We start from the raw sequence: 12,281 nt of genomic DNA, 5'->3' as shown, positions 1-12,281 counted from the left end.
ATGAAGCTCAGGTTCTTTACATCTCATTGCAGAAATCATTCAGTTCAGTTCAGTCCCTCAGTTATGTCTAACTCTGCGGCCCCAGACACTACAGAAAGAATTAAGAAAAGACAAATGTAGGTAAGAAGTGAACTTATTTAGAGAGAAACACATTCCACAGAGTGTGAGCTATCTCAGAAGGTGAGGTATATGTATATGTGTATATACATATACATACATATATATGTATAATGTATAATATATGTATGTGTATAATATACATATGCTTTATATCAGATTATTTCAAAATATTGAGCATTATTCCCTCTGCCATACAACAGGTCCTTGTTTTTATCTATTTTATATATAATAGTGTGCTCACTCTAAATACCTTATTTATCCCTCGCCCCTTTCCTCTTTGCTCCCCACCACTGTTTTATGTTTGTGAGTCTATTACTGTTTTGTAAATAAATCCGTTTGTATTATTATTTTTAGATTTCAAGCATGAGTGTTGTCATATGATATTTGTTTTTCTGTGTCTAATTTACATCCCATAGTATGATCATCTCTAGGTACATTCTTGTTGCTGTAAATAGCATTATTTCATTCTTTTCTTAATTAAGACTGGATAATATTCCAGAGACACACATATATATGCATACCACACCTTCTTAATCCATTCATCAGTCAGTGGACACAATTAGATTTCTCCATGCCTTGGCTTTTGTAAATAGCACTACTGTGAATATTGGGATGTGTGTATCTTTTTGAATAAGAGTTTTTTTGGATATATGCCAGGAGTAGTATTGCTGGATAATATGGTAATCATATTATTAGTTTTGAAGGTCCCGCCAAACTATTGTCCATACTGGCTATAACAATTTACACTGCCACCAACAGACAGTGTAGGGAGAAAAAGGAGGGTTCCTTTTTTGCCCGCATCCTCTCCAGCGTTTATTATTTGTAGACTTTTTGATGATGGCCATTCTGACAAGTGTGATACCTCATTGTAGTACTGACTTGCATTTCTCTAACAATTAGCAATATTAAACATCTTTTGATGTGCCTGTGACCATGTCTTTGTATTCTTTGGACAAATGTCTATTTAGGATTCTGCCCAGTTTTTGATTGGGTTATATATTCTTTTGTATTAAGCTGTGTGAGCTGTTTGTATATTTTGGAAATTAGTCCCTTGTCGGGCACATCACTTGCAAATATTTTCTCCCATGTTGTTTGTGGTTTTTCCTCTTGTTTATGGTTTCCTTTGCTGTGCAAAAGCTTTTACATTTGTTTAGATCCCATTTGTTTATTTTTGTTTTTAGTTCTGTTATTAGAAGAAGGCTCCAAAAAAGTATTGCTGTGATTTGGATCAAACAGTGTTCTGCTTATATTTTCCTCTAGGAGTTTTACAGTATATGGTTTTAAATTTAGACTTTTAATCCATTTTAAGGTTACTTTTATATATGGTATTAAAGAAAGTTCCAATTTCACTCTTTTACATGTAACTATCAAGTTTTCCCAGCACCACTTATTGAAGACATAGTCTTTTCTCCAGTGTGTATTCTCCTTTGTTGTAAATTAATTGACCATAGGAGTGTGGGTTTATTTCTGGGTTTTCTATGTGCATGTGTGCTAAGTTGCTTCAGTCGTGTCCAACTATTTGAAAGACTACGGATCTCTGTCCATGAGACTCCCTAGGCATGAATACTGGAATGGGGTGCCAGAGAATCTTTCTGACCCAGGAATCAAACCCACAACTCCTATATCTCCTACACTGGCAGGTGGGTTCTTTACCACTAGTACCACCTGGGAAGCCCAGGCTTTCTATACTATTCCATTGGTCTATGTGGTCTGATTTATTGTCCGACTATACTTTCTTGGTTACCATAGGATTGTAGTATAGTCTGAAGTCAGGGAACATGATTCCTCCAGCTCCATTCTTCTTTCTAAAAAAAAAAAAAAAGTCTATTTGCATCCTTTGTGTTTTCACTGGCTTCTTCTGTGGCTCATCAGTAAAGAATCTGCTTGCAATGCAGGAGCCACAGGAGACGTGGGTTCAACCCCTGGGTCAGGAAGAGCCCCTGGAGGAGGACTATGGCAACCCACTCCAGAAATCTTGCCTGGAGAATTCCATGGAAAGGGGAGCCTGGCAGGCTATAATCCATAGGGTTGCAAAGAGTTGGACATGACTGAAGCAGCTTAGCATACCTGCATGCACTTGTTTCCATGCAAATTTTAAATTATTTTGTTCTAGTTCTGTGAAAAACACCACTGATAATTTGATAGGGACTGCATTGAATCTGCACATTGTCTTGGGTAACATAGTCATTTTAGCAATATTGATACTTCCAATCCAAGAATATGTTATATTTTTCTATATGTTTTTGTCATCTTCAATTTCTTTCATAAGCATCTTATATTTTCAGAGTACAGGAAGATTTAGTCCTAGGTGTTTTAATCTTTTTGAAGAAATAAATGGTAAATGGGACTCTTTCCTAATTTTTTTTTTCTGAGTTTGTTGTTACATGTTACATGTATAAATGCACAGATTTCTGTATACTAACTTTCTATCTTGCAACTCTACCAAATTCATTGATGAGCTCTTAGTTTTCTGGTGGTATCTTTAGGATTTTATAGTATTTTTTTTGGATGTGTATAGTATCATATCATCTGCAAACAGTGACAATTTTATTTTTTTCTCATCTTTAAAGGTTTTTTAAAAGAAGAATACATTTTAAATTTCTTCACATTTCTATTTACAGTATCACTTCATAACCAATTCCCCCACCCCCAAATCCTAAATTTCCTCACTTTCACAATGACTTCAGAGTATACTGAAAGTGTTAGTTGCTCAGTTATGTTTGTCTCTTTGCAACCCCATGAACTGTAGCCTGCCATGCTCTTCTGTTCATGGAATTCTCCAGGCAAGAATACTGGAGTGGTCATTCTTTTCTCCAGGGGATCTTCCTGACCCAGAAATAGAACCCAGATCTCCTGTATTGCAGGCCAATTCTTTATCATCTGAGACACCAGGGAAGACCACATAAAGCATGGAAGGATATGTTAAATGAAATGAAAATAAGGATGGGGAAATGGGAAGGTAAGGATTATCCACCCACTTACCTAGTAACTTACCTGTCTCCCCTCCGTCCTTTTATTTTTAAAAAAATTTTATGAGAGTATAAACAATTTACAATGTTGTATTAATTTCAAGTGTACAACAAAGTGAGTCTGATATACATATATCCATTCAAAATCAGATTATTTCCCCATAGAGGCCATTAAAGAGTATTGAATAAAGTTTCCTATGCTATACTGTAGGGTCCTACTAGTTATGTTATATATGTTATACATAGTAGTCCATGTATGGGCTTCCCTGGTGGCCCAGATGGTAAAGAATCCGTCTGCAATGAAGGAAAATGGGTTTGATCCCTGGATTGGGAAGATCCTCTGGAGGAGGGCATGACAATCCACTCCAGTATTCTTGCCTGGAGAATCCCCATGGACAAAGGAGCCTAGTGGACTACAGTGCAAGGGATCACAAGGAGTCAGATGTGACTGAACGACTTCACACAACAAAGCATAGCCCATATATATCAGTCCAAATCTCTCAATTAATCCTTCCTCATCTTCCCCTCTACATACACTGCTAATGAAAAGTTTGTTCTCTATATCTGTCACCCTATTTTTCTTTTATAAATAAGTTCATTTGTACCATTTTCAGATTATACATATGTGGGCATTCACTGTCTGATTTAACCTCACTCAGTATGAAAATCTCTGGGTCCATCTATGTTGCTACAAATGGCACTATTTGATTCTCTCTTATGGCTGAGTAATAGTCCATTGTATATATGTACCACATCTTCTTTATCCATTCTTCCATTGATGGACTTGTAGGTTTCTTCCATGTCCTGGCTATTGGGAATGGTGCTGTAGTGAACACTGGGGTGCTGTATCTTTTCAAATTATGTTTTTCTTTAGATATATGTTCAGAAATGGGATTGTGGCTTCTTATGTAAGCTCTATTTTTAGTTTATTGAGGAACCTCATTACTCTTCTTTTTAGTGGCTTACATTCCCACCAAAAGTGTAGGAGAGTTTCTTTTTCTGCACACCCTCTCCAGGTTTTACTGTTGGTAGACTTTTTGATAATGGCTGTTCTGTCCAGTGTGAGTGATATGCATTGTAGTTTTGACTTGCATTTCTCTAATAATTAGCAATATTGAGCATCTTTTCATGTGATTTTATCCGTCTGGATTTTTTTTTTTTGAAAAATGTTTGTCTAGATCTTTTAACCATTTTTGTTTTTATTGGGTCTTTTTTTCTTTTGATATTGAGATACATGAGTTTTCTGTAGATTTTGGAGATTAATCCATTGTCATTTGCAAACATTTTTCCCACTCTGTAGGTTGTTGTCTTTTGTTTGTGGTTTCCTTTGCTGTGCAAATTTTTGAAGTTTAATTATGTTCCTTTTGTTTATTTCTGTTTTTACTTACATAACTCTAGGAGGTGGATCAAAAACGGTCTTGCTATGATTTATGCCCAAGGGTATTCTATGTTTTCTTCTGAGAGTTTTATAGTATCTGGCCTTAAATTTTTGTCTTTAATCCACTTTTAGTTTATATTTGTGTATGGTGTTATGTTGTTGTTCATTCGGTAAGCCATATCTGATGCTTTGCTACCCCATGAACTGTAGCACATCAGACTTCCCTGGTCTCTGCTATCTCCCTGAGTTTTCTCAAACTCATGTCCATTGAGTTGGTGATGTCATCCAACTATCTCATCCTCTGTTGTCCCCTTCTCCCACCTTCAATCTTTCCCAACATCAGGGTCTTTTCCAATGAGTCAGGCCTTTGCATCAGATGGCCAAAGAATTGAAGCTTCAGCACCAGTCTTTGCAATGAATATTCAGGATTACTTTCTTAAGGATTGACTGGTTTGATCTCCCTTCAGTCCAAGGGACTCTCAGCACAACACTTCAAAAGCATAAATTCTTCAGCGTTCAGCCTTCTTCATGGTCTAACTCTCACATCCATATGTGACTACCAGAGAAACCATAGATTTGACTAGATGAACCTTTGTCAGCAAAGTGATGTCTCTGCCTTTTAGTACACAGTCTAGCTTTGTCATAGCTTTTCTTCCAAGGAGCAAGTGTCTCTTAATATTGTGGCTGCAGTTGCTGTCCACAATGATTTTGGAGCCCAAGAAAATGAAATCTGTCACTGTTTACACTTTTCCCCACCTACTTGCCATGAAGTGATGGACTGGAGGTTTTTTTGAATGTTGAGTTTAAAGCCAGTTTTTTCACTCTCCTCATTCACATTCATAAATAGTCTCTTTAGTTCCTCTTTACTTTTCGCCATTACAGTGGTATCATCTGCATATCTGAGACTGTAGATATTTCACCTGTCAATATTGATTCCAGCTTGGGAGTATCCAGCCTGGCATTTTGCCTGATGCACTCTGCACAGAAGTTGAATAACCATCTATGAGGCCACCATCACTCCAATACCAAAATCAGAAAAAGATATCACGAAAAAAGAAAACTACAGGCCAATATCACTGATGAACATTGATGCAAAAATCCTTAACAAAATTCTAGCAAACAGAATCCATATACATGTTAAAAAGATCTTACATCATGACCAAGTGGGCTTTATCCCAGGGATCCAAATATTTTTAAGTATTCTCAAATCAATCAATGTGATACACCACATTAAAAAATTGAAAGATAAAAACATATGATTATTTCAAGAGATGCAGCAAAAGCCTTTGACAGAATTCAACATCCATTTATAATAAAAACCCTCCAGAAAGCAGGCAAAGAAGGAACATACCTCAACACAATAAAAGCCATATATGATAAACCCAAGCAAACATTATCCTCAATGGTGAAAAATTGAAAGCATTTCCCCTAAAGTCAGGAACAAGACAAGTGTGTCCACTCTCACCACTACTATTCAAGATAGTATTTGGAAGTTTTAGCCACAGAAATCAGAGAAGAAAAAGAAATAAAAGGAATACAGATTGGAAAAGAAGAAATAAAACTCTCACTACTTGCAGATGACATGATCCTCTACATAGAAAACCCTAAAGATTCCACCAGAAAATTACTAGATCTAAACAATGAATACAGTAAAGTTGCAGGATATAAAATTAACACACAGAAATCCCTTGCATTCCTATACACTAACAATGAGAAAACAGAAAGAGAAATTAAGGAAACAATTCCATTCACCGTTGCAACAAAAAGAATAAAATACTTAGGAATACATCTACCTAAAGAAAAAAAAAAGACCTGTATATAGAAAACTATAAAACACTGATGAAAGAAATCAAAAAGGACACAAATAGATGGAGAACTATACCATGTTCATGGATCAGAAGAATCAATATAGTGAAAATGAGTATACTACCCAAAGCAATCTATAGATTCAAATCAATCCCTATCAAGCTACAAGTGGTATTTGCCAGAGAACTAGAACAAATAACTTCACAATTTGTATGGAAATACAAAAAATGTCAAATAGCCAAAGCAATCTTGAGAAAGAAGAATGGAACTGGAGGAATCAACCTTCCTGAGTTCAAACTATACTACAAAGATACAGTCATCAAAATAATGATTCTGGCACAAAGACAGAAATATAGATCAATGGAACAAAATAGAAAGCCCAGAAATAAATCCACATACCTATGGACACCTTATCTTTGACAAAGGAGGCAAGAATATACAATGGAGAAAAGACAATCTCTTTAACAAGTGGTGCTGGGAAAACTGGTCAACCACTTGTAAAATAATGAAATTAGAACACCTCCTAAAACCATACACAAAAATAAACTCAAAATGGATTAAAGATCTAAACTTAATACCAGAAACTATAAAACTCCTAGAGGAGAACATAGGTAAAACGCTCTCTGACATAAACCACAGCAGGATCTTCAATGACCCACCTCCCAGAATAATGGAAATAAAAGCAAAAATAAACAAATGGGACCTAATTAACTTAAAACCTTCTGAACAAAGCTACATATAACAAAGGAAACTATAAGCAAGGTGAAAAGACAGCCTTCACAATGGGAGAAAATAATAGCAAATGAATCAACTGACAAAGAATTAATATCAAAGATATGCAAATAACTCCTGCAGCTCAATTCCAGAAAAATAAACGACCCAATCAAAAAATGGGCCAAAGAACTAAACAGACATTCCTCCAAAGAAGACATACAGATGGCTAACAAACACATGAAAAGATGCTCAACATCACTTATTATCAGAGAAATGCAAATCAAAACCACAATGAGGTACCATCTCACACCAGTCAGAATGGCTGCTATCAAAAAGTCTACAGACAATAAATGCTGGAGAGGGTGTGGAGAAAAGGGAACCCTCTTACACTGTTGGCGGGAATGCAAACTAGTACAGCCACTATGGAGAACAGTGTGGAGATTCCTTAAAAAACTGGAAATAGAACTGCCATATGACCCAGCAATCCCACTGCTGAGCATAAACACCAAGAAATCCAGAATTGAAAGAGACACGTGTACCCCAATGTTCATCGCAGCACTCTACACAATAGCCAGGACATTGAAGGAACCTAGATGTCCATCAGCAGATGAATGGGTAAGAAAGTTGTGGTACATATACACAGTGGAATATTACTCAGCCATTAAAAAGAATGCATTTGAATCAGTTCTAAGGAGGTGGATGAAATTGGAACCTATTATACAGAGAGAAGTAAGTCAGAAAGAAAAATACCAATACAGTATACTAACACATTTAGAAATTAGAAATTTAGGAATTTAGAAAGATGGTAACGATGACCCTATATGCAAGACAGCAAAAGAAACACAGATATAAAGAACAGTCTTTTGGACTCTGTGGGAGAAGGCGAAGGTGGGATGATTTGAGAATAGCATTGAAACATGTATTTTATCATATGTGAAATAGATCGCCAGTCCAGGTTCGATGCATGAGACAGGGTTCTCAGGGCTGGTCACTGGGATGACCTTGAGGGAGGGGATGTGGAGGGAGGTGAGAGGTGGGTTCAGAATGGGGAACACATGTACACCCATGGCTGATTCATGTCAATGTATGGCAAAAACCACTACAATATTGTAAAGTGATTAGCCTCCAATTAAAATTAATTAATAAATTTTAAAAAAGACATTGAATAACTAGAGTGGCAAAATATAACTTTGACATTCTCCTTTTCCAAGTTTGAACCAGTCAGTTTTTCCATGTCTGGTTCTAACTATTGCTTCTTGCCCTGCATACAAGTTTTCTAGGGGGCAGGTAAGGTCCATCACTTTAATAATTTTCCAAATTTTCTTCTGACCCACAGACTCAAAGGCTTTAATGTAGTCAATGAAGCAGAAGTAGATTTTTTTGGGGGATTCCCTTGCTTTTACTATGATCCAGCAGATATTGACAAGTTTGATCTGGTTCCTCTGCCTTTTCTAAATCCAGCTTGTACATTTGGAAGTTCTTGGTTTACATACTACTGAAGCTTAGCTTGAAGGATTTTGGGCATAATCTTGCTAACATGTGAAATGAGTGCAATTGTACAGTGATTTGAACGTAGTTTGGCTTTGCCTTTCCTGGGGATTGGAATGAAAGTGACATTTTCCAGTCTTGTAGCCACGGCTGAGTTTTCCAAATTTGCTGACATATTGACCACACCACTTTAACAGCTTCATCTTTTAGGATTTGAAATAGCTCAGCTGAAATACCATCACCTTCACTACTTTTGTTGCTACAATGCTTCCTAATGTCCACTTGACTTCACACTCCAGCATGACTGGCGCTAGGTAGGTGACAACACCATTGTGGTTATCCACCTGATAAGACTTTTTTGTACAGTTCTTCTGTATATTTTTGCTACCTCGTCTTAGTTTTTTCTTTTTTTTTTCTTTCCTTCTGTTAGGTTCTTGCTCTTTCTGTCATTTATTGTGCCCATCAGGGCATGATGTTCCCTTGGTATGTCCAGTTTTCTTTCTTTTTTGGTAGTATGTATTTATTTATGGGAAATACATGGGGAAACACTGGAAGCAGTGTCAAACCTTATTTTGGGGGGCTCCAAAATCACTGCAGATGGTGATTGCAGTCATGAAATTAAAAGATGCTTACTCCTTGGAAGGAAAGTTATGACCAACCTAGATAGCATATAGAAAAGCAGAGACATCACCTTGCCAACAAAGGTCCATCTAGTCAAGGTTATCACAATAAACTCGAAAATTCTGAAGGAGATGGGAATACCAGACCACCTAACCTGCCTCTTGAGAAATCTGTATTAAGGTCAGGAAGCAACAGTTAGAACTGGACATGGAACAGCAGACTGGTTCCAAATAGGAAAAGGAGTACGTCAAGGCTGTAAATTGTCACCCTGCTTATTTAACTTCTATGCAGAGTACATAATGAGAAACGCTGGACTGGAAGAAACGCTGGACTGGAAGAAACACAAGCTGGAATCAAGATTGCCAAGAGAAATATCAATAACCTCAGATATGCAGATGACACCACCCTTATGGCAGAAATTGAAGAGGAACTAAAAAGCCTCTTCATGAAAGTGAAAGAGGAGAGTGAAAAAGTTGGCTTAAAGCTCAACACTCAGAAAACGAAGATCATGGCATCTGGTCCCATCACTTCATGGGAGATAGATGGGGAAAGAGTGGAAATAGTGTCAGACTATTTTTTGGGGCTCCAAAATCACTGCAGACGGTGACTGCAGTCATGAAATTAAAAGACGCTTACTCCTTGGAAGAAAAGTTATGACCAACCTAGATAGAATATTCAAAAGCAGAGACATTACTTTGCTGACTAAGGTCCATCTAGTTAAGGCTATGGTTTTTCCAGTAGTCATGGGTGTGAGAATTGGACTGTGAAGAAGGCTGAGCGCTGAAGAATTGATGCTTTTGAACTGTGGTGATGGAGAAGACTCTTGAGAGTCCCTTGGACTGCAGAGAGATCCAACCAGTCCATTCTGAAGGAGATCAGCCCTGGGATTTCTTTGGAAGGAATGATGCTAAAGCTGAAACTCCAGTACTTTGGCCACCTCATGCGAAGAGTTGACTCATTGGAAGACTGATGCTGGGAGGGATTGAGGGTAGGAGGAGAAGGGGACGACCGAGAATGAGATGGCTGGATGGCATCACGGACTCAATGGACGTGAGTCTGAGTGAACTCCGGGAGTTGGTGATGGGCAGGGAGGCCTGGCGTGCTGCGATTCACGGGGTCACAAAGAGTCGGACACGACTGAGCGACTGAACTGAACTGAGTCAAGGTTATGGTTTTTCCAGTGGTCATGTGTGGATGTGAGAGTTGGACTGTGAAAAAAGCTGAGCACTGAAGAATTGATGATTTTGAGCTGTGGTGTTGGAGAAGCCTCTTGAGAGTCCTTTGGACTGCAAGGAGATCCAACCACTCCAGTCTAAAGGAGATCAGTCCTGGGTGTTCATTGGAAGGATGATGCTAAAGTTGAAACTCCAGTACTTTGGCCACCTCATGCGAAGAGTTGACTCACTGGGAAAGACTCTGATGCTGGGAGGGATTGGCAGCAGGAGGAGAAGATGACAGAGGATGAGATGGCTGGATGGCATCACTGACTCGATGGACATGAGTTTGACTGAACTCTGGGAGCTGGTGATGGATAGAGAGGCCTGGCATGCTGCAGTTCATGGGGTTGCAAAGAGCTGGACATGACTGAGCGACTGAACTGAACTGAACTGAACTGAGGGAAACCATATACTACACGGTGCAACTAGAAATCCCACGTGCTGCAGCTAAGACACAGTGCAGCCAAATAAATAAAAATAAATATTTAAAAGTGGAACATTATATTTTCCATAGGTGACCACAACAATATCTCCCAGTCCCCACATTCTTTTACAATGTGACCTTGCCACTTCCCTATTAAGAGAAGGAGTCTATTTCTCCTTTTTGATTCAATGGGCAGGTCCTGTGACTAACTTGACCAAAAACAAGAAACAAAAATCCCCAACCATAGAAATAAGAAAGCCACCAGAAGCAGTGTTATGCAAGTTCTAGACATAACTCAACTGGTATGGGAGCTTTCATTTCTGCCTCTTACAAGGCAGCCACTATATATGTGTGACTATTCTGAGAAGTCCACACATGGAGAGATCCTGCAGGATAAAATATGGTTTGGAGGTAAAAAGGCAGTATGAAGCACTGAGGTAGCAGACATATACATGAAGAAACCATTTTGGAAGCTGAATCCTCACCTACTGGCACAGCTGGTGCTTCACAGATTAGAAACAATCCACAGAGCCAAACATTCTGAAATTTCTCATCCACAAAATGGGAGGGGATGGCAGATACAATGTTGGTTCTAAACCAGTAAACTTTGGGGGTGTTTTATTACACAGCAATTGATAACCAAAATAAGATTCTTGTTTCATTTCTGTCATTTAGTAATCCAGTGGCTGAAGAGGTTTTTCATCTACCTCTATAAGATATGAACATTAACTTGTGTTTATCTTCCTTATATGCTTGCTGTGATGTTCAAAGAAGAAAAATAGGTTGAAGTTCGGAGGAGGCAAAATAATATTATTGTTCTGTGAAAAATGTCTATGTGTCTATATTACTGATTTGTGTTTGCCCGTGTATGTATGTTTTCATTACCTCATGATTATTCTGTCCAATTATAAATCAAGATATCTGAGATTAGATAACTGTATTTCCTTAGTGGTAGCTTTCATTTAGGTGAAATATCTTTATTAAACATAGAAATTGGGGGGGGGGTGGTCCCAAGGTGGTGCAGGAATAGGATAGGGAGACCACTTTCTCCCTCACAAATACATCAAACGATCATTTGAATGTGGAGCAACTTCCACAAAACTAATTCTGAATGCTAACAGAGGACTCCAGACACCCAGAAAGGCAACCCAATCTCTTTGAAAGGACATAGGGCAAAGATAAAAGATGAAAAGAGAGACAAACAATTTAGGCGTGGAGACCCATCCTGGCGAGGTAGTCGTGAAGGAGGAGAAGTTTCTATACAATAGAAAACCCTCTCACAGGCAGGTCAGTGGGGAACTTTGGAATCTCAGAGGGTAACATAAGCGAAAGAAAAAGAAATCACCACAGAATTCCCTCCAAACTGCATTCACCAGCAGATAAGTGGCTCAGATTCTCTGGACCACTGGCAGCAAGTGAGGGCTGGGCATAGAATTGTGGGCTTGAATGCCCTAAGGACAATCTGAGGGGGCTAATGTGACATAGCAACCCAAACCATGGGAACACCAGATAGACAAAAAGAAATAAAGGATCTTTCATGTGAG

This window comes from Capra hircus, chromosome 15 (genome assembly GCF_001704415.2).
Source record: "Capra hircus breed San Clemente chromosome 15, ASM170441v1, whole genome shotgun sequence".
Taxonomy (NCBI): Eukaryota; Metazoa; Chordata; class Mammalia; order Artiodactyla; family Bovidae; genus Capra; species Capra hircus.
The sequence above is the reverse complement of the archived record's forward strand: the minus strand, read 5'-3'. Positions refer to the sequence as shown.